This window comes from Spea bombifrons, chromosome 3 (genome assembly GCF_027358695.1).
Source record: "Spea bombifrons isolate aSpeBom1 chromosome 3, aSpeBom1.2.pri, whole genome shotgun sequence".
In the NCBI taxonomy this organism is placed as follows: Eukaryota; Metazoa; Chordata; class Amphibia; order Anura; family Pelobatidae; genus Spea; species Spea bombifrons.
Genome location: NC_071089.1, coordinates 116,243,991 through 116,265,673, shown reverse-complemented (window position 1 = coordinate 116,265,673; position 21,683 = coordinate 116,243,991). Strand labels below are relative to the sequence as shown.

Genomic DNA, 21,683 nt, shown 5'->3' with positions numbered 1-21,683 from the left:
TTCTTAGGACAAATATGTTGTACAAATCTTTTTAATGACCCTTAATCTGGTAACAATTAACGCACAAGGGTTGAACTCACCACATAAAAGGTCTTATCTTTATGATCTCTTGTTAAAAGAAAATATAGATATTGCGTTTATTCAAGAGTCTCATTGGCAACAACAACAACCTTTAATGTGGAAGTACCGTAGATATCCTTATATCTATACATCCTCTATGTTTAGGGAAAAGAAAAGAGGAGTTGCAATTGTATTATCTCAGAAAAATAAATTTGAATACATTATACATGAATCTGACAACGAGGGGAGACGACTAATTTTAATATGTAAGATTAACGATATTCTCTATACATTTATGTGCCTTTATGCTCCCTCTGAGGCAACAGTCAAGTTTATTAATGACTCAATAGAAACCTTAGAAAGAATCGGAAAAGGTTTAGTAATTATAGGGGGGGACTTAAATTGCATCCAAGATTTCAATTTAGACAGAATATCAGTAAGGAAAACGGAAGCTTATGACAACAAATTAAGGAAAAAAATTGATCGGTTTACAGCTTCATTGTCTAAACATAATTTGTATGATGTTTGGCGGACGATGCATCCCCAAGAAAAAGACTATACTTTTTATTCAGCTCCCCATAAGTCATACTCACGTATAGATGCTATTTTTATGTCTGGATTAACATTAGAGAGATGCTCCTCTTCTTCGATTGGTAACATTACTTGGTCTGACCATGCACCAGTCTTTATTCAAATTTTAGACAACCCAAATTATAAAAAATATTTTAGATGGCGCCTAGATGAGCAAATAATAAAATCAGATGAGAATAAAAAAGAACTTTGTAATTTAACTAAACAATTTTTAGAAAACAATGACACCGGAGATACTTCAGTAAGCACCTTATGGTGCGCTTTGAAATGTTTTTTACGAGGTCACTTAATCAAAAAAGCTTCCTGGATTAAAAAGTCTAGAGGGGAAAATCTTGCGGACCTATATATTGCTCTAACAAAAGCAGAAAGGGATAATAAGATCAACCCCAACCAAGATAAATATGAAGCGATAAAATTAATTAAAACGGACATATTAATCAAATTACAACTTAACGCAGATAAAATTATGTCCCGTTTGAAACAAAAATGGTACTGCAGTAATAATAGAATTTCTCGGGACTTAACAAATAAACTTAAAATACAAAATCAAAGTTACAGGATTAAACAAATAAATTTTAAGAATAAAATTTGTTTATCTCCGGTTCAAATAGGAGATGCCTTTAAAGATCATTATGAAGCGCTTTACAACTTGGATAGTTTGAATAAGACAGAAGAACAGACATATTCTTATTTAGATAAACTAGATCTCCCGCAAATAACTAGAGAACAATCAAATGTGTTGAACCAACCTTTCTCCACTGCAGAAATAGAGGAAGTCATAAATAATTTGGCACCAGGGAAAGCACCAGGCCCCGATGGGTTCTCAGCGTTACTTTTTAGAACCCTGAATACCGAAATAAATCCAATTCTTAAACGTCTTTTTAATGAAATAGCAGAATTGGGTAAATTTCCGTCCGAAATGCTGGAAGCATCGATAACGCCCATACCAAAAGCGGGGAAAGATGCGACATTAGTAACCAACTATAGGCCGATTTCCCTTATAAATGTGGACGTAAAGATTTTCTCTAAAATATTAGCACAAAGACTTAAAAAAATAATCCCAGACCTTATTCATCCAGATCAAACGGGGTTTATATCTGGAAGATCAGGAGAAGATAATACTCGTAGACTTTTCAATATCTTAGAAGAGATTCATAGAAAGAAAACTCCTTCAGCCTTTTTAGCATTAGATGCTGAAAAGGCTTTTGATAGAGTTAATTGGAAATTCATGGAAGTAACTCTCCGTGCATTTGGATTAAATGGAAAATTCATAAGATCTATTATGGCATTATATTCTTCTCCTACTGCCAGAATTAAGGGATCAGTATTTGAATCAGAAACTTTTAAAATCCAGAATGGTACGCGTCAAGGCTGCCCACTAGCTCCAATGATATATGCATTGGTTATGGAGCCTCTAGCAATGTCCATAAGAAACTCAAATGAGATCTCAGGGATAAAAATAGGTTCTCAGGAACATAAAATTACACTATATGCAGATGACGTACTTCTAACAATATCCTCTCCAGAATACTCATATTTCTCTATTTTAGAAGTAATAAGGGAATACTCATCTTTTTCTAATTATAAAATAAATCTCTCAAAAACACAGGTAATAACATTAAATTTGAATGAAAATCAACAAAGATCTCTTATAGAGGGACCCAATGCAATTAAAACTCAGCATATAATTGATTACTTGGGCATTAAAATTACCAAAAATTTATCAGAAATAATTTCTTTAAATTTTAGTTCTCTATTAGAAGAAATGAAAGTATTAACCTCTAGATGGAAAAAGATAGAGTTATCCTGGTTAGGTCGGATAAACATACTTAAGGCATATTTATTACCAAAAATTTTATATTTGTTTAGAATGATACCTTATATAGTTCCTAAAAAAATATTGAAGGATTTTGATAAACTATTTTCAATATTTGTATGGTCAACTAAGAGACCTAGGATCTCAAAAAATATTTTGAGGAGGGGTATCTCTCAGGAGGGGATAGGCTATCCAGACCTTTATAGACTCCACGAAGTCTCCCATATCTCCCACGCGATGGCATGGAGACAAATAAACAAACATAATTTAGGTTGGTATAGTATTGAGAAAAGTATAAATAACAATGTTGAACCATTTAACTTAATATGGCTTGATAAGAAAATGATTAAGAAATTAGGAATTTCAAGTTTCTTAATGAAAGATATCTTAAAAGTAGTACTCAAAGTTCGGGAAAATTATGGCTTATCAACTCTCATATCGGAATTATCCCCTATAGGTATCTTGAATTTAAATATTAGAGACTTAAATATTCAGAGTTGGAAACAAAGGGGAATACTCGATATTGCAGATATTACAGAAAACCAAACAGTGACCCCATTTGTAGATCTTCAAATCAGATTCAATTTATCAAATAAAGACCTTTTCTCATACTTACGTATTAAACAATTTTTACTTATAACTCCAATAAGGGAAGGTGACAAACTGGACGAGCTCTTCTTAGAACCCCCGCTATCAAATAAGATTTCGAAGGTAGCAAAACAACTGGTCAATTTCCTACCCCAAGGGAAATCTAAGACGATTTTACTATGGGAAAAAGACCTTAAGATTGAGTTTCAGTACCAAAATTGGTGCAAGGCTTGGAACCATACCAGACAAGCAGTTCACTGCTTAAACTTACATGAGCAATATTTTAAATTACTACATCGCTGGTATTTGGTTCCATATAGTCTTAGCAAGATGTTTAATACAGTTAATGGCCTGTGTTGGAGGTGTAATCAAGTAATGGGAACTCACTCTCATATATGGTGGGAGTGCCAAAATCTTGACTTTATTAAAGAATTAGTCTGTTCTATACTCTTAACAAATACAGGTATTAGAACCTGTTTGTTACCTCAAACTTTTATGTTTCATTTGGATTTACCATATACATCTAAATCTAATAATGTATTGTTTATTAACATAGTATTGGCTTGTAAAATCTGTATAGCTCATTGCTGGAAATCGCAGAACATTCCAACACGAGATGACATTTTTAACCAAATTAACACTCAGGCTACTTCAGAGAGATATTTCTTTCGAAATAATCTAGTCTCTTATAATAAGATCTGGTCTAGCTGGAACCAAAATTTTCTAATCAGATCTTAAGAAATTTTTCTTAGCAGTTGAGCCTGGCTAGAGTTCAACCATCTTTACTTAGCCATGCGACACTATTGCCCCCTCTCCTTAAAGATTTAAGGTTTCAATAGGTCCATCGTTCAAAGAGCTTTGTTATTTATGTTAAGTTTGTATCAGGTATAATGTAACTTAACTTATTTGTTTGTGTGTTGGATGTTTGTTATACGTGTCCTTTTAAAGAAAAAAAAAAAATTATTTTCTAATAAAGAATAAATTAAAAAAAAAAAAAAAGAAACACGACCTTCGATAGCTCAGCTGGTAGAGCGGAGGACTGTAGAAAACGATCAGACATCCTTAGGTCGCTGGTTCGATTCCGGCTCGAAGGAATGCCTTTTTTATTTTTGTGAGATGGGTAAAAAAATGGTAGGTTGATCCTACAGAGTGAAGAGTGGACTTTAGGTGCGAATTCCGTGGGCAGCAAAAGGACCACTTTATCTGGGAAGATCCAAAGAAAAGGCTCTGCCGTAGACAATGCCTATAGTTCAGTGATGCGCCTAGTGGAGGTAATGGCAATCAGGAATGCTGTTTTCAATGACAGAGGGTCACCAGGTGGGGAGGGGTTTTATAATTTGAGTTCTGCCCTATCTCGTGTACGGAGGAGGAATCTCTCTGTAGTGTATCACCTGGGATTGCAGGGAAAATAAAACTCTGACGCATATCAAAAAGATCATTGGAACAGGAACTCATCAACTGCAGCCGCGGACTGACAGGCATTACAACTGTATTTTAAAAGAAAAAGGTTAACCTCCTATAGCAGGCATGTCCAAAGTCCGGCCCGCGGGCCAATTGCGGCCCGCGTTCCGGACTGATACGGCCCCACAGCTAAGTTGCCCAAACATGTAGCTTACGGCCCCCCAGTAAGTCCCCGAGATCTCTCGTCGCGGGACTTGGCCTCATCAGCCGGCGCAGGGAGAAGGAAAGCCCAAATCTCGCGAGATTTGGGATTTCCTTCTCCCTGCGCCGGCACACTCAGTCACAAGAGCATCTGATGAAGAAATTGTGTAGGGGAGGGTTGAAATCTAACCCTCCCCTACAATTTCTTCATCAGATGCCCTTGTGGCTGTGTGTGCCGGCGCAGGGAGAAAGAAAGCCCACATCTTGCGATCTCGGACGTCGCTAGATTTGGGCTTTCTTTCTCCCTGCACCGGCACACACAGCCACAAGGGCATCGCGCGGCTGTCAGCAGGAGAGCCGGCGCCCACACTCGGCGTCCCGTCTCCACGGCAATCAAGGATGCCGGCGAGACGGCTCAAGCGAGGGGGCGATCTCGGCACTCGGTATCATGTCTCCACGGCGATCGAAGACGCCGTGGAGACGTGTCTAATAGGGGACCGTTCCCTGCAACCCAAGGATCGTCTCCCTGGCGGCCACAGACGCCGGGGAGACGAACCAGGAGGAAGACCGGCCCCCACACTCAGCAGACCGCTACCTGGCGTCTGTGGTTGCCGGGGAGACGGATATGGTTGTTCTTGGTCTCCGCAGGTGTTCAGGTTTCAAGACTGAGCCCTGGACACCAGCAGAGACTGATTGCAGCAGGTAGGGGGAGGAGTTCCACCCTTTATAAACCCAGAACAACTGAGCTATCATTGCTCAGTTGTTCTGGGCTATTGCTAGATTACTGTGCCCCCGAATCCTGTGCTACATTGTGTGCCCCCCCCCCATTACTGACCGTTGGACCTGCCTGACAACGATTTTGTCTGATCTCTTAATTTCTGAACTGCTGCCAGTATACGTTTGAGAGCTGCTACTGGGTTCCTATCTGTGATCCTGACAGAGGGTTAGATTTCAGTAAAACATGAACCCTTTATTAATGTGTATCAACAAACTAGTGGCTGACTTGATGTCATCAGTCAGGGCAGGGAGAAGGAAAGCCCAAATCTCGCGAGATCTCAGACATCACGAGATTTGGGCTTTCCTTCTCCCTGCGTCTCCACACACAGCCACAAGGGCGACCATCTGCTCCTTGTACTCTCTACATAACTTCTCCCCTTCTGGCCAATTTTTATAATGGCAACTACAAATAAGAAACGAAAAGTTGACAGTGAGGGACGCCGCTTCCAGGACAGGTGGAAAGTGGAATATTTTTTCACTGAAATACGGAATAACTGTGTTTGTCTGATATGCCAAGATACTGTGGCTGTTTATAAGGAATTTAATGTCAAGAGACACTACCAGTCAAGACATAGCATATACGACAAGCTAACAGGCCGCGACCGCAGTGAAAAGTTGAAGCAACTTGAAGCTGTATTAATGTCGCAACAGCGATTATTTACAAGAGCCCGTGACTCAAATGAAAATGCCACAAGGGCTAGCTATGAGGTGGCAACGTTAATTGCTAAAAATTGCAAATCTTTTGCTGAGGGTGACTTTATCAAAGAATGCGTTATGAAAATGGTGCAGAATATCTGTCCCGAGAAGAAGCAAGAGTTTTCCAACATTTGCCTGGCTCGTAACACTGTCGCACGGAGAATAGAAGAAATTTCATCAGATATTAAGAGGCAGTTAACGTCAAAAGGAGTTGATTTTGACTTCTTTTCAATAGCCTGTGATGAAAGCACGGACCTCTCTGACACAGCTCAGTTGCTGATTTTTCTGAGAGGTGTTGACGATGAAATGAATGTGACTGAAGAGCTACTTGACCTCCAGAGCCTTAAGGACCAAACAAGAGGAAAAGATTTATTTGTTTCTGTTAGTTCTGCCATAGATGACATGAAACTGCCTTGGAGCAAAATTACTGGGATTATTACTGATGGGGCACCTGCCATGGCTGGTGAACGAAGTGGATTATCAACCCTAATCTGTAACAAGGTGATCGAAGAAGGAGGCAAAGCTATTAAACTTCATTGCATCGTTCATCAACAAGTTCTCTGTGCTAAACATCTCAAATATGATCATGTTATGAAACCGGTGCTAAAGACCATTAATTTTATTCGCTCTAAAGCCCTGTGCCACCGCCAGTTTAAACAGTTTCTACTGGATATCCAGGCTGAATACGAAGATGTTTTATATCATAACGATATAAGATGGCTCAGTCGGGGATCTGCACTGCAGCGTTTCTACTCTCTCAGAAAGGAAATTGGAGAATTCTTGGAAACAAAGGGACAACCAATGCGAGAACTATCTGATCCTATTTGGCTGGCTGATTTGGGGTTTCTAGTCGACATAACAAAGCATCTGAATGTACTGAACACGAGTCTTCAGGGCAAAGATGCAGCGGTTCACCAGCTTTATTCACACCTCAAAGCCTTTGGAACAAAGCTGCAACTTTTCCTAAGGCATTTGTCACAAACACAGCCCAATACCATTCATTTTTCAGCGTTGCAGGAAATAATTAACAGTTTTCCACAGGATGACATCAGTGCGCAAACGAGCAGATATGCAGCAGACATCACATCTCTGGCTGGGGAGTTTAAACGGCGCTTTCAAGATTTTGCAGCTATTGAAAAGGAGATCATCCTTTTCTCCTCTCCATTCTCTGTTGACCCTGACGATGCTCCAGATCAGCTGCAGCTCGAGCTCATTGAGCTGCATTGTGACAGCGAGTTACGCAGTCGTCACCAACAGCTCTCTCTTGTGAACTTTTACCGCCAACTGGATAAGAGCCGGTTTCAAGAGATTCGAACATTGGCTAAGAAAATGCTGAGCTTGTTTGGCTCAACATATTTGTGTGAGAAGACATTCTCTGTTATGAACTTTAACAAGAACCGCGTGAGGACAAGACTAAGTGACTCTCACCTGCGTGACGTTTTGCGCGTCAAAACCACAGCTTTTGAACCAGACCTAGCCTATGTGCTGCAGTCCAGATCTCAGTTTCACCCTTCACATTAGTGCCGCAAATTTTTTTTCAATTGAGATGAATACATTGAAGTTGGTCTAAATCAGTTATAAATATATTTTGAACACATGTATACTTGGTGTTATGTTCCTGTTCACATTTTTTGAACTTAAAAGTTGACAGACAACCTTTATTACTTTGTGTAATGTACTTTACAATGTTCCTGACATATTTCAGCTTCCTGTTTTTTTGATATTAAAGGCAGAGTGATTTAACACCTGTTTAGATTTGTCATCCAAGTCACAAAATTAAAAGTATGCCGTTTTCAATAAACTTTGCATAAAATAGTTAATTTGCATTTAATTTTAATGGTTCAAAAAATGTCAGGCAAAATGGTCGGCCCTCGCACATGCTCACTTCATCAAATCTGGCACTCTTCGAAAAAAGTTTGGACATGCCTGTCCTATAGGATCTGTGGATGCTCCGTCACATACACCATCCCATTTGGTGTGAGCAGAGTGTAGACACGTATCCCATATGGTCTAGCGGTTAGGATTCCTGGTTTTCACCCAGGCGGCCTGGGTTCGACTCCCGGTATGGGAAGCTAGTTTTTATTGGAACCCTATGTTGCTATCCGTTTGCTAGTTGGTCAAATCAAATGGCATTAATCATATTCCCCAACATCTACAGGGCTCATCTTACCTGAAGAGCCACCTCAAAATACTGGTCCAAATTCCTTACCTCTTTGGGCTGGTCAAGGAACATCAGAAAGGGGAGAAATAGATTAGAGAGATTATATAAAATGCAACAGGAGGAAAGAAAATGAAAATGGAGAGATTAAAGAAAAGGAGGATAGATTAAAGAAAAGGGAGAGGAAGTGACAAAAGGTAGCGGTAAAGAAAAAGTGGACACACAGGGAGAGGTAAAGAGAAAGGGTTGGGAGATAAAGAGAACAAAGATAGATGAAGAGGAAAAGGGAGACATAATGCCAATGTCTGTCTAGGAAGATGGTCGACTATGTGCTTGATTTTATACACCTGTTAGCAATGGATGTGGCTGAAATACCTAAACTCAATAATTAGGAGGGGTGTCCACATCCTTTCATAAAGTGTACATGTTTTATATGTAATATGTATAATTTGTCCCTTCAGAAAATTCTATTTATGTAAAAGAAACTGTCACTGCGGGAAAAGTGAATTACACCGGACAAACTTATGGTAAAACCTGATCATACTGCTCTTGTTCTCAGGGCAGCCCCATCACCATGAGATGGGCTTAAAGGGATCAAGTATTATATCTTCTATATCTGATGATTGCTGGAGGAAGGGTGGAATTCCTGAAACTTCCAGTGCTGCTTACTTATCCCCAGTCTGGCCACCGACAACTTACAGGTAACTATCCGTACGAATCACAAAACAGGTGTATTTATAACAACATTACATTGTATGTATAGTTTTGATAGCACCACAATATACTGACCAGGTATTTCATTTTATAGTTATAGTGAGTACTGCATCAGGTTCAAACCTATCATGGAAAAATCGTCTCAAAATCCAAATTACAAACAAGAAAAACAAAGGAATACACTAATGCAACAAAGCAAAAAGTATGTGAAGCACCAGTCATTTACCTGAAAGAAAGACATCAGTAGATTGACCACCTTTTTCTTGATTAGGCCAAGACCTAGGGAAACAGCACCACCTTCTGGTACAAAACTGAGGAGCAGATTGCCCTCTTTGTTGATGAAGTCATCGGCTCTGTATTTTAAATGGGAAGAATGAAAAGAAGTGTTTCTACCCGGTTTCGAACCGGGGACCTTCCTCATGCGAGGCAAACGTTATAACCGCTACGCTACAGAAACCTATGTGTAGAAAGAGGCCAGGCCAGAGCAGAGGATCTGACCAAAGGCAGAAGATGACAATTTTTAACATTTCCTGAAGGTCCGCGAGATTTCTAAATGTTCTGATGAAACATTCCATATTCCACATAAAACTAAATTCTGCTAAAGGCTGCAAAATGACACAATAACATCTACATGACATCATTTCCCACAAACAAAAAACGGCTTTGGAAAAAAACGGGAAGAAAATGTTATTTTTTTCTCATGTTTTTTTCTGGGCTTTTTTTTTCCCAGACCTTCCCATCTCTAGTGTAAAAGCCTATCTTTCCATATGGCGTTGGTGGTATAGTGGTGAGCATAGCTGCCTTCCAAGCAGTTGACCCGGGTTCGATTCCCGGCCAACGCAACTTTTTTTTCTTACACATCCGAGTTTATTCAGTAAGTTTCAAGCCGTTTGCAGTTAACCCTTCCACTTGATGTAGCTTGTAACACAATGCATACCATGTTGGTGGGGGAGGGGCTGCTCCAGGTACAATCAGCATGGACAGCACCTAGAAACACGACCTTCGATAGCTCAGCTGGTAGAGCGGAGGACTGTAGAAAACGATCAGACATCCTTAGGTCGCTGGTTCGATTCCGGCTCGAAGGAATGCTTTTTTTATTTTTGTGAGATGGGTAAAAAAATGGTAGGTTGATCCTACAGAGTGAAGAGTGGACTTTAGGTGCGAATTCCGTGGGCAGCAAAAGGACCACTTTATCTGGGAAGATCCAAAGAAAAGGCTCTGCCGTAGACAATGCCTATAGTTCAGTGATGCGCCTAGTGGAGGTAATGGCAATCAGGAATGCTGTTTTCAATGACAGAGGGTCACCAGGTGGGGAGGGGTTTTATAATTTGAGTTCTGCCCTATCTTGTGTACGGAGGAGGAATCTCTCTGTAGTGTATCACCTGGGATTGCAGGGAAAATAAAACTCTGACGCATATCAAAAAGATCATTGGAACAGGAACTCATCAACTGCAGCCGCGGACTGACAGGCATTACAACTGTATTTTAAAAGAAAAAGGTTAACCTCCTATAGGATCTGTGGATGCTCCGTCACATACACCATCCCATGTGGTGTGAGCAGGGTGTAGACACGTATCCTATATGGTCTAGCGGTTAGGATTCCTGGTTTTCACCCAGGCGGCCCGGGTTCGACTCCCGGTATGGGAAGCTAGTTTTTATTGGAACCCTATGTTGCTATCCGTTTGCTAGTTGGTCAAATCAAATGGCATTAATCATATTCCCCAACATCTACAGGGCTCATCTTACCTGAAGAGCCACCTCAAAATACTGGTCCAAATTCCTTACCTCTTTGGGCTGGTCAAGGAACATCAGAAAGGGGAGAAATAGATTAGAGAGATTATATAAAATGCAACAGGAGGAAAGAAAATGAAAATGGAGAGATTAAAGAAAAGGAGGATAGATTAAAGAAAAGGGAGAGGAAGTGACAAAAGGTAGCGGTAAAGAAAAAGTGGACACACAGGGAGAGGTAAAGAGAAAGGGTTGGGAGATAAAGAGAACAAAGATAGATGAAGAGGAAAAGGGAGACATAATGCCAATGTCTGTCTAGGAAGATGGTCGACTATGTGCTTGATTTTATACACCTGTTAGCAATGGATGTGGCTGAAATACCTAAACTCAATAATTAGGAGGGGTGTCCACATCCTTTCATAAAGTGTATATGTTTTATATGTAATATGTATAATTTGTCCCTTCAGAAAATTCTATTTATGTAAAAGAAACTGTCACTGCGGGAAAAGTGAATTACACCGGACAAACTTATGGTAAAACCTGATCATACTGCTCTTGTTCTCAGGGCAGCCCCATCACCATGAGATGGGCTTAAAGGGATCAAGTATTATATCTTCTATATCTGATGATTGCTGGAGGAAGGGTGGAATTCCTGAAACTTCCAGTGCTGCTTACTTATCCCCAGTCTGGCCACCGACAACTTACAGGTAACTATCCGTACGAATCACAAAACAGGTGTATTTATAACAACATTACATTGTATGTATAGTTTTGATAGCACCACAATATAATGACCAGGTATTTCATTTTATAGTTATAGTGAGTACTGCATCAGGTTCAAACATATCATGGAAAAATCGTCTCAAAATCCAAATTACAAACAAGAAAAACAAAGGAATACACTAATGCAACAAAGCAAAAAGTATGTGAAGCACCAGTCATTTACCTGAAAGAAAGACATCAGTAGATTGACCACCTTTTTCTTGATTAGGCCAAGACCTAGGGAAACAGCACCACCTTCTGGTACAAAACTGAGGAGCAGATTGCCCTCTTTGTTGATGAAGTCATCGGCTCTGTATTTTAAATGGGAAGAATGAAAAGAAGTGTTTCTACCCGGTTTCGAACCGGGGACCTTCCTCATGTGAGGCAAACGTTATAACCGCTACGCTACAGAAACCTATGTGTAGAAAGAGGCCAGGCCAGAGCAGAGGATCTGACCAAAGGCAGAAGATGACAATTTTTAACATTTCCTGAAGGTCCGCGAGATTTCTAAATGTTCTGATGAAACATTCCATATTCCACATAAAACTAAATTCTGCTAAAGGCTGCAAAATGACACAATAACATCTACATGACATCATTTCCCACAAACAAAAAACGGCTTTGGAAAAAAACGGGAAGAAAATGTTATTTTTTTCTCATGTTTTTTTCTGGGCTTTTTTTTTCCCAGACCTTCCCATCTCTAGTGTAAAAGCCTATCTTTCCATATGGCGTTGGTGGTATAGTGGTGAGCATAGCTGCCTTCCAAGCAGTTGACCCGGGTTCGATTCCCGGCCAACGCAGCTTTTTTTTCTTACACATCCGAGTTTATTCAGTAAGTTTCAAGCCGTTTGCAGTTAACCCTTCCACTTGATGTAGCTTGTAACACAATGCATACCATGTTGGTGGGGGAGGGGCTGCTCCAGGTACAATCAGCATGGACAGCACCTAGAAACACGACCTTCGATAGCTCAGCTGGTAGAGCGGAGGACTGTAGAAAACGATCAGACATCCTTAGGTCGCTGCTTCGATTCCGGCTCGAAGGAATGCTTTTTTTATTTTTGTGAGATGGGTAAAAAAATGGTAGGTTGATCCTACAGAGTGAAGAGTGGACTTTAGGTGCGAATTCCGTGGGCAGCAAAAGGACCACTTTATCTGGGAAGATCCAAAGAAAAGGCTCTGCCGTAGACAATGCCTATAGTTCAGTGATGCGCCTAGTGGAGGTAATGGCAATCAGGAATGCTGTTTTCAATGACAGAGGGTCACCAGGTGGGGAGGGGTTTTATAATTTGAGTTCTGCCCTATCTCGTGTACGGAGGAGGAATCTCTCTGTAGTGTATCACCTGGGATTGCAGGGAAAATAAAACTCTGACGCATATCAAAAAGATCATTGGAACAGGAACTCATCAACTGCAGCCGCGGACTGACAGGCATTACAACTGTATTTTAAAAGAAAAAGGTTAACCTCCTATAGGATCTGTGGATGCTCCGTCACATACACCATCCCATGTGGTGTGAGCAGGGTGTAGACACGTATCCCATATGGTCTAGCGGTTAGGATTCCTGGTTTTCACCCAGGCGGCCCGGGTTCGACTCCCAGTATGGGAAGCTAGTTTTTATTGGAACCCTATGTTGCTATCCGTTTGCTAGTTGGTCAAATCAAATGGCATTAATCATATTCCCCAACATCTACAGGGCTCATCTTACCTGAAGAGCCACCTCAAAATACTGGTCCAAATTCCTTACCTCTTTGGGCTGGTCAAGGAACATCAGAAAGGGGAGAAATCGATTAGAGAGATTATATAAAATGCAACAGGAGGAAAGAAAATGAAAATGGAGAGATTAAAGAAAAGGAGGATAGATTAAAGAAAAGGGAGAGGAAGTGACAAAAGGTAGCGGTAAAGAAAAAGTGGACACACAGGGAGAGGTAAAGAGAAAGGGTTGGGAGATAAAGAGAACAAAGATAGATGAAGAGGAAAAGGGAGACATAATGCCAATGTCTGTCTAGGAAGATGGTCGACTATGTGCTTGATTTTATACACCTGTTAGCAATGGATGTGGCTGAAATACCTAAACTCAATAATTAGGAGGGGTGTCCACATCCTTTCATAAAGTGTATATGTTTTATATGTAATATGTATAATTTGTCCCTTCAGAAAATTCTATTTATGTAAAAGAAACTGTCACTGCGGGAAAAGTGAATTACACCGGACAAACTTATGGTAAAACCTGATCATACTGCTCTTGTTCTCAGGGCAGCCCCATCACCATGAGATGGGCTTAAAGGGATCAAGTATTATATCTTCTATATCTGATGATTGCTGGAGGAAGGGTGGAATTCCTGAAACTTCCAGTGCTGCTTACTTATCCCCAGTCTGGCCACCGACAACTTACAGGTAACTATCCGTACGAATCACAAAACAGGTGTATTTATAACAACATTACATTGTATGTATAGTTTTGATAGCACCACAATATACTGACCAGGTATTTCATTTTATAGTTATAGTGAGTACTGCATCAGGTTCAAACATATCATGGAAAAATCGTCTCAAAATCCAAATTACAAACAAGAAAAACAAAGGAATACAATAATGCAACAAAGCAAAAAGTATGTGAAGCACCAGTCATTTACCTGAAAGAAAGACATCAGTAGATTGACCACCTTTTTCTTGATTAGGCCAAGACCTAGGGAAACAGCACCACCTTCTGGTACAAAACTGAGGAGCAGATTGCCCTCTTTGTTGATGAAGTCATCGGCTCTGTATTTTAAATGGGAAGAATGAAAAGAAGTGTTTCTACCCGGTTTCGAACCGGGGACCTTCCTCATGTGAGGCAAACGTTATAACCGCTACGCTACAGAAACCTACGTGTAGAAAGAGGCCAGGCCAGAGCAGAGGATCTGACCAAAGGCAGAAGATGACAATTTTTAACATTTCCTGAAGGTCCGCGAGATTTCTAAATGTTCTGATGAAACATTCCATATTCCACATAAAACTAAATTCTGCTAAAGGCTGCAAAATGACACAATAACATCTACATGACATCATTTCCCACAAACAAAAAACGGCTTTGGAAAAAAACGGGAAGAAAATGTTATTTTTTTCTCATGTTTTTTTCTGGGCTTTTTTTTTCCCAGACCTTCCCATCTCTAGTGTAAAAGCCTATCTTTCCATATGGCGTTGGTGGCATAGTGGTGAGCATAGCTGCCTTCCAAGCAGTTGACCCGGGTTCGATTCCCGGCCAACGCAACTTTTTTTTCTTACACATCCGAGTTTATTCAGTAAGTTTCAAGCCGTTTGCAGTTAACCCTTCCACTTGATGTAGCTTGTAACACAATGCATACCATGTTGGTGGGGGAGGGGCTGCTCCAGGTACAATCAGCATGGACAGCACCTAGAAACACGACCTTCGATAGCTCAGCTGGTAGAGCGGAGGACTGTAGAAAACGATCAGACATCCTTAGGTCGCTGCTTCGATTCCGGCTCGAAGGAATGCTTTTTTTATTTTTGTGAGATGGGTAAAAAAATGGTAGGTTGATCCTACAGAGTGAAGAGTGGACTTTAGGTGCGAATTCCGTGGGCAGCAAAAGGACCACTTTATCTGGGAAGATCCAAAGAAAAGGCTCTGCCGTAGACAATGCCTATAGTTCAGTGATGTGCCTAGTGGAGGTAATGGCAATCAGGAATGCTGTTTTCAATGACAGAGGGTCACCAGGTGGGGAGGGGTTTTATAATTTGAGTTCTGCCCTATCTCGTGTACGGAGGAGGAATCTCTCTGTAGTGTATCACCTGGGATTGCAGGGAAAATAAAACTCTGACGCATATCAAAAAGATCATTGGAACAGGAACTCATCAACTGCAGCCGCGGACTGACAGGCATTACAACTGTATTTTAAAAGAAAAAGGTTAACCTCCTATAGGATCTGTGGATGCTCCGTCACATACACCATCCCATGTGGTGTGAGCAGGGTGTAGACACGTATCCCATATGGTCTAGCGGTTAGGATTCCTGGTTTTCACCCAGGCGGCCTGGGTTCGACTCCCGGTATGGGAAGCTAGTTTTTATTGGAACCCTATGTTGCTATCCGTTTGCTAGTTGGTCAAATCAAATGGCATTAATCATATTCCCCAACATCTACAGGGCTCATCTTACCTGAAGAGCCACCTCAAAATACTGGTCCAAATTCCTTACCTCTTTGGGCTGGTCAAGGAACATCAGAAAGGGGAGAAATAGATTAGAGAGATTATATAAAATGCAACAGGAGGAAAGAAAATGAAAATGGAGAGATTAAAGAAAAGGAGGATAGATTAAAGAAAAGGGAGAGGAAGTGACAAAAGGTAGCGGTAAAGAAAAAGTGGACACACAGGGAGAGGTAAAGAGAAAGGGTTGGGAGATAAAGAGAACAAAGATAGATGAAGAGGAAAAGGGAGACATAATGCCAATGTCTGTCTAGGAAGATGGTCGACTATGTGCTTGATTTTATACACCTGTTAGCAATGGATGTGGCTGAAATACCTAAACTCAATAATTAGGAGGGGTGTCCACATCCTTTCATAAAGTGTATATGTTTTATATGTAATATGTATAATTTGTCCCTTCAGAAAATTCTATTTATGTAAAAGAAACTGTCACTGCGGGAAAAGTGAATTACACCGGACAAACTTATGGTAAAACCTGATCATACTGCTCTTGTTCTCAGGGCAGCCCCATCACCATGAGATGGGCTTAAAGGGATCAAGTATTATATCTTCTATATCTGATGATTGCTGGAGGAAGGGTGGAATTCCTGAAACTTCCAGTGCTGCTTACTTATCCCCAGTCTGGCCACCGACAACTTACAGGTAACTATCCGTACGAATCACAAAACAGGTGTATTTATAACAACATTACATTGTATGTATAGTTTTGATAGCACCACAATATAATGACCAGGTATTTCATTTTATAGTTATAGTGAGTACTGCATCAGGTTCAAACATATCATGGAAAAATCGTCTCAAAATCCAAATTACAAACAAGAAAAACAAAGGAATACACTAATGCAACAAAGCAAAAAGTATGTGAAGCACCAGTCATTTACCTGAAAGAAAGACATCAGTAGATTGACCACCTTTTTCTTGATTAGGCCAAGACCTAGGGAAACAGCACCACCTTCTGGTACAAAACTGAGGAGCAGATTGCCCTCTTTGTTGATGAAGTCATCGGCTCTGTATTTTAAATGGGAAGAATGAAGAGAAGTGTTTCTACCCGGTTTCGAACCGGGGACCTTCCTCATGTGAGGCAAACGTTATAACCGCTACGCTACAGAAACCTATGTGTCGAAAGAGGCCAGGCCAGAGCAGAGGATCTGACCAAAGGCAGAAGATGACAATTTTTAACATTTCCTGAAGGTCCGCGAGATTTCTAAATGTTCTGATGAAACATTCCATATTCCACATAAAACTAAATTCTGCTAAAGGCTGCAAAATGACACAATAACATCTACATGACATCATTTCCCACAAACAAAAAACTTCTTTGGAAAAAAACGGGAAGAAAATGTCATTTTTTTCTCATGTTTTTTTCTGGGCTTTTTTTTTCCCAGACCTTCCCATCTCTAGTGTAAAAGCCTATCTTTCCATATGGCGTTGGTGGTATAGTGGTGAGCATAGCTGCCTTCCAAGCAGTTGACCCGGGTTCGATTCCCGGCCAACGCAGCTTTTTTTTCTTACACATCCGAGTTTATTCAGTAAGTTTCAAGCCGTTTGCAGTTAACCCTTCCACTTGATGTAGCTTGTAACACAATGCATACCATGTTGGTGGGGGAGGGGCTGCTCCAGGTACAATCAGCATGGACAGCACCTAGAAACACGACCTTCGATAGCTCAGCTGGTAGAGCGGAGGACTGTAGAAAACGATCAGACATCCTTAGGTCGCTGGTTCGATTCCGGCTCGAAGGAATGCTTTTTTTATTTTTATGAGATGGGTAAAAAAATGGTAGGTTGATCCTACAGAGTGAAGAGTGGACTTTAGGTGCGAATTCCGTGGGCAGCAAAAGGACCACTTTATCTGGGAAGATCCAAAGAAAAGGCTCTGCCGTAGACAATGCCTATAGTTCAGTGATGCGCCTAGTGGAGGTAATGGCAATCAGGAATGCTGTTTTCAATGACAGAGGGTCACCAGGTGGGGAGGGGTTTTATAATTTGAGTTCTGCCCTATCTCGTGTACGGAGGAGGAATCTCTCTGTAGTGTATCACCTGGGATTGCAGGGAAAATAAAACTCTGACGCATATCAAAAAGATCATTGGAACAGGAACTCATCAACTGCAGCCGCGGACTGACAGGCATTACAACTGTATTTTAAAAGAAAAAGGTTAACCTCCTATAGGATCTGTGGATGCTCCGTCACATACACCATCCCATGTGGTGTGAGCAGGGTGTAGACACGTATCCCATATGGTCTAGCGGTTAGGATTCCTGGTTTTCACCCAGGCGGCCTGGGTTCGACTCCCGGTATGGGAAGCTAGTTTTTATTGGAACCCTATGTTGCTATCCGTTTGCTAGTTGGTCAAATCAAATGGCATTAATCATATTCCCCAACATCTACAGGGCTCATCTTACCTGAAGAGCCACCTCAAAATACTGGTCCAAATTCTTTACCTCTTTGGGCTGGTCAAGGAACATCAGAAAGGGGAGAAATAGATTAGAGAGATTATATAAAATGCAACAGGAGGAAAGAAAATGAAAATGGAGAGATTAAAGAAAAGGAGGATAGATTAAAGAAAAGGGAGAGGAAGTGACAAAAGGTAGCGGTAAAGAAAAAGTGGACACACAGGGAGAGGTAAAGAGAAAGGGTTGGGAGATAAAGAGAACAAAGATAGATGAAGAGGAAAAGGGAGACATAATGCCAATGTCTGTCTAGGAAGATGGTCGACTATGTGCTTGATTTTATACACCTGTTAGCAATGGATGTGGCTGAAATACCTAAACTCAATAATTAGGAGGGGTGTCCACATCCTTTCATAAAGTGTATATGTTTTATATGTAATATGTATAATTTGTCCCTTCAGAAAATTCTATTTATGTAAAAGAAACTGTCACTGCGGGAAAAGTGAATTACACCGGACAAACTTATGGTAAAACCTGATCATACTGCTCTTGTTCTCAGGGCAGCCCCATCACCATGAGATGGGCTTAAAGGGATCAAGTATTATATCTTCTATATCTGATGATTGCTGGAGGAAGGGTGGAATTCCTGAAACTTCCAGTGCTGCTTACTTATCCCCAGTCTGGCCACCGACAACTTACAGGTAACTATCCGTACGAATCACAAAACAGGTGTATTTATAACAACATTACATTGTATGTATAGTTTTGATAGCACCACAATATAATGACCAGGTATTTCATTTTATAGTTATAGTGAGTACTGCATCAGGTTCAAACATATCATGGAAAAATCGTCTCAAAATCCAAATTACAAACAAGAAAAACAAAGGAATACACTAATGCAACAAAGCAAAAAGTATGTGAAGCACCAGTCATTTACCTGAAAGAAAGACATCAGTAGATTGACCACCTTTTTCTTGATTAGGCCAAGACCTAGGGAAACAGCACCACCTTCTGGTACAAAACTGAGGAGCAGATTGCCCTCTTTGTTGATGAAGTCATCGGCTCTGTATTTTAAATGGGAAGAATGAAAAGAAGTGTTTCTACCCGGTTTCGAACCGGGGACCTTCCTCATGTGAGGCAAACGTTATAACCGCTACGCTACAGAAACCTATGTGTAGAAAGAGGCCAGGCCAGAGCAGAGGATCTGACCAAAGGCAGAAGATGACAATTTTTAACATTTCCTGAAGGTCCGCGAGATTTCTAAATGTTCTGATGAAACATTCCATATTCCACATAAAACTAAATTCTGCTAAAGGCTGCAAAATGACACAATAACATCTACATGACATCATTTCCCACAAACAAAAAACGGCTTTGGAAAAAAACGGGAAGAAAATGTTATTTTTTTCTCATGTTTTTTTCTGGGCTTTTTTTTTCCCAGACCTTCCCATCTCTAGTGTAAAAGCCTATCTTTCCATATGGCGTTGGTGGTATAGTGGTGAGCATAGCTGCCTTCCAAGCAGTTGACCCGGGTTCGATTCCCGGCCAACGCAACTTTTTTTTCTTACACATCCGAGTTTATTCAGTAAGTTTCAAGCCGTTTGCAGTTAACCCTTCCACTTGATGTAGCTTGTAACACAATGCATACCATGTTGGTGGGGGAGGGGCTGCTCCAGGTACAATCAGCATGGACAGCACCTAGAAACACGACCTTCGATAGCTCAGCTGGTAGAGCGGAGGACTGTAGAAAACGATCAGACATCCTTAGGTCGCTGGTTCGATTCCGGCTCGAAGGAATGCTTTTTTTATTTTTGTGAGATGGGTAAAAAAATGGTAGGTTGATCCTACAGAGTGAAGAGTGGACTTTAGGTGCGAATTCCGTGGGCAGCAAAAGGACCACTTTATCTGGGAAGATCCAAAGAAAAGGCTCTGCCGTAGACAATGCCTATAGTTCAGTGATGCGCCTAGTGGAGGTAATGGCAATCAGGAATGCTGTTTTCAATGACAGAGGGTCACCAGGTGGGGAGGGGTTTTATAATTTGAGTTCTGCCCTATCTCGTGTACGGAGGAGGAATCTCTCTGTAGTGTATCACCTGGGATTGCAGGGAAAATAAAACTCTGACGCATATCAAAAAGATCATTGGAACAGGAACTCATCAACTGCAGCCGCGGACTGACAGGCATTACAACTGTATTTTAAAAGAAAAAGGTTAACCTCCTATAGGATCTGTGGATGCTCCGTCACATACACCATCCCATGTGGTGTGAGCAGGGTGTAGACACGTATCCCATATGGTCTAGCGGTTAGGATTCCTGGTTTTCACCCAGGCGGCCCGGGTTCGACTCCCGGTATGGGAAGCTAGTTTTTATTGGAACCCTATGTTGCTATCCGTTTGCTAGTTGGTCAAATCAAATGGCATTAATCATATTCCCCAACATCTACAGGGCTCATCTTACCTGAAGAGCCACCTCAAAATACTGGTCCAAATTCCTTACCTCTTTGGGCTGGTCAAGGAACATCAGAAAGGGGAGAAATCGATTAGAGAGATTATATAAAATGCAACAGGAGGAAAGAAAATGAAAATGGAGAGATTAAAGAAAAGGAGGATAGATTAAAGAAAAGGGAGAGGAAGTGACAAAAGGTAGCGGTAAAGAAAAAGTGGACACACAGGGAGAGGTAAAGAGAAAGGGTTGGGAGATAAAGAGAACAAAGATAGATGAAGAGGAAAAGGGAGACATAATGCCAATGTCTGTCTAGGAAGATGGTCGACTATGTGCTTGATTTTATACACCTGTTAGCAATGGATGTGGCTGAAATACCTAAACTCAATAATTAGGAGGGGTGTCCACATCCTTTCATAAAGTGTATATGTTTTATATGTAATATGTATAATTTGTCCCTTCAGAAAATTCTATTTATGTAAAAGAAACTGTCACTGCGGGAAAAGTGAATTACACCGGACAAACTTATGGTAAAACCTGATCATACTGCTCTTGTTCTCAGGGCAGCCCCATCACCATGAGATGGGCTTAAAGGGATCAAGTATTATATCTTCTATATCTGATGATTGCTGGAGGAAGGGTGGAATTCCTGAAACTTCCAGTGCTGCTTACTTATCCCCAGTCTGGCCACCGACAACTTACAGGTAACTATCCGTACGAATCACAAAACAGGTGTATTTATAACAACATTACATTGTATGTATAGTTTTGATAGCACCACAATATACTGACCAGGTATTTCATTTTATAGTTATAGTGAGTACTGCATCAGGTTCAAACATATCATGGAAAAATCGTCTCAAAATCCAAATTACAAACAAGAAAAACAAAGGAATACAATAATGCAACAAAGCAAAAAGTATGTGAAGCACCAGTCATTTACCTGAAAGAAAGACATCAGTAGATTGACCACCTTTTTCTTGATTAGGCCAAGACCTAGGGAAACAGCACCACCTTCTGGTACAAAACTGAGGAGCAGATTGCCCTCTTTGTTGATGAAGTCATCGGCTCTGTATTTTAAATGGGAAGAATGAAAAGAAGTGTTTCTACCCGGTTTCGAACCGGGGACCTTCCTCATGTGAGGCAAACGTTATAACC

At 40.8% G+C, this 21,683-nt stretch overlaps 17 non-coding genes across 17 annotated transcripts; all 17 read left to right on the top strand.

The window, feature by feature from the left end:
* The first annotated feature begins 4,063 nt into the window (after positions 1 to 4,063).
* TRNAY-GUA (transfer RNA tyrosine (anticodon GUA)) lies at positions 4,064 to 4,149 on the top strand. Its single transcript is given in 2 exon segments — positions 4,064 to 4,100; positions 4,114 to 4,149. It is a non-coding gene; the product is annotated as a tRNA-Tyr (tRNA).
* A 3,980-nt stretch (positions 4,150 to 8,129) lies between these two features.
* On the top strand, positions 8,130 to 8,201 carry TRNAE-UUC (transfer RNA glutamic acid (anticodon UUC)). Its single transcript has one exon. It is a non-coding gene; the product is annotated as a tRNA-Glu (tRNA).
* A 1,571-nt stretch (positions 8,202 to 9,772) lies between these two features.
* TRNAG-UCC (transfer RNA glycine (anticodon UCC)) lies at positions 9,773 to 9,844 on the top strand. Its single transcript has one exon. It is a non-coding gene; the product is annotated as a tRNA-Gly (tRNA).
* A 157-nt stretch (positions 9,845 to 10,001) lies between these two features.
* TRNAY-GUA (transfer RNA tyrosine (anticodon GUA)) lies at positions 10,002 to 10,087 on the top strand. Its single transcript is given in 2 exon segments — positions 10,002 to 10,038; positions 10,052 to 10,087. It is a non-coding gene; the product is annotated as a tRNA-Tyr (tRNA).
* Positions 10,088 to 10,577: 490 nt separating this feature from the next.
* Positions 10,578 to 10,649, top strand: TRNAE-UUC (transfer RNA glutamic acid (anticodon UUC)). Its single transcript has one exon. It is a non-coding gene; the product is annotated as a tRNA-Glu (tRNA).
* Positions 10,650 to 12,220: 1,571 nt separating this feature from the next.
* On the top strand, positions 12,221 to 12,292 carry TRNAG-UCC (transfer RNA glycine (anticodon UCC)). The gene has a single exon. It is a non-coding gene; the product is annotated as a tRNA-Gly (tRNA).
* Positions 12,293 to 12,449: 157 nt separating this feature from the next.
* On the top strand, positions 12,450 to 12,535 carry TRNAY-GUA (transfer RNA tyrosine (anticodon GUA)). Its single transcript is given in 2 exon segments — positions 12,450 to 12,486; positions 12,500 to 12,535. It is a non-coding gene; the product is annotated as a tRNA-Tyr (tRNA).
* A 490-nt stretch (positions 12,536 to 13,025) lies between these two features.
* On the top strand, positions 13,026 to 13,097 carry TRNAE-UUC (transfer RNA glutamic acid (anticodon UUC)). Its single transcript has one exon. It is a non-coding gene; the product is annotated as a tRNA-Glu (tRNA).
* Positions 13,098 to 14,668: 1,571 nt separating this feature from the next.
* On the top strand, positions 14,669 to 14,740 carry TRNAG-UCC (transfer RNA glycine (anticodon UCC)). Its single transcript has one exon. It is a non-coding gene; the product is annotated as a tRNA-Gly (tRNA).
* Positions 14,741 to 14,897: 157 nt separating this feature from the next.
* Positions 14,898 to 14,983, top strand: TRNAY-GUA (transfer RNA tyrosine (anticodon GUA)). Its single transcript is given in 2 exon segments — positions 14,898 to 14,934; positions 14,948 to 14,983. It is a non-coding gene; the product is annotated as a tRNA-Tyr (tRNA).
* Positions 14,984 to 15,473: 490 nt separating this feature from the next.
* Positions 15,474 to 15,545, top strand: TRNAE-UUC (transfer RNA glutamic acid (anticodon UUC)). Its single transcript has one exon. It is a non-coding gene; the product is annotated as a tRNA-Glu (tRNA).
* A 1,571-nt stretch (positions 15,546 to 17,116) lies between these two features.
* Positions 17,117 to 17,188, top strand: TRNAG-UCC (transfer RNA glycine (anticodon UCC)). Its single transcript has one exon. It is a non-coding gene; the product is annotated as a tRNA-Gly (tRNA).
* A 157-nt stretch (positions 17,189 to 17,345) lies between these two features.
* On the top strand, positions 17,346 to 17,431 carry TRNAY-GUA (transfer RNA tyrosine (anticodon GUA)). Its single transcript is given in 2 exon segments — positions 17,346 to 17,382; positions 17,396 to 17,431. It is a non-coding gene; the product is annotated as a tRNA-Tyr (tRNA).
* A 490-nt stretch (positions 17,432 to 17,921) lies between these two features.
* On the top strand, positions 17,922 to 17,993 carry TRNAE-UUC (transfer RNA glutamic acid (anticodon UUC)). The gene has a single exon. It is a non-coding gene; the product is annotated as a tRNA-Glu (tRNA).
* A 1,571-nt stretch (positions 17,994 to 19,564) lies between these two features.
* On the top strand, positions 19,565 to 19,636 carry TRNAG-UCC (transfer RNA glycine (anticodon UCC)). The gene has a single exon. It is a non-coding gene; the product is annotated as a tRNA-Gly (tRNA).
* A 157-nt stretch (positions 19,637 to 19,793) lies between these two features.
* Positions 19,794 to 19,879, top strand: TRNAY-GUA (transfer RNA tyrosine (anticodon GUA)). Its single transcript is given in 2 exon segments — positions 19,794 to 19,830; positions 19,844 to 19,879. It is a non-coding gene; the product is annotated as a tRNA-Tyr (tRNA).
* Positions 19,880 to 20,369: 490 nt separating this feature from the next.
* TRNAE-UUC (transfer RNA glutamic acid (anticodon UUC)) lies at positions 20,370 to 20,441 on the top strand. Its single transcript has one exon. It is a non-coding gene; the product is annotated as a tRNA-Glu (tRNA).
* The last annotated feature ends 1,242 nt before the right edge of the window (positions 20,442 to 21,683 follow it).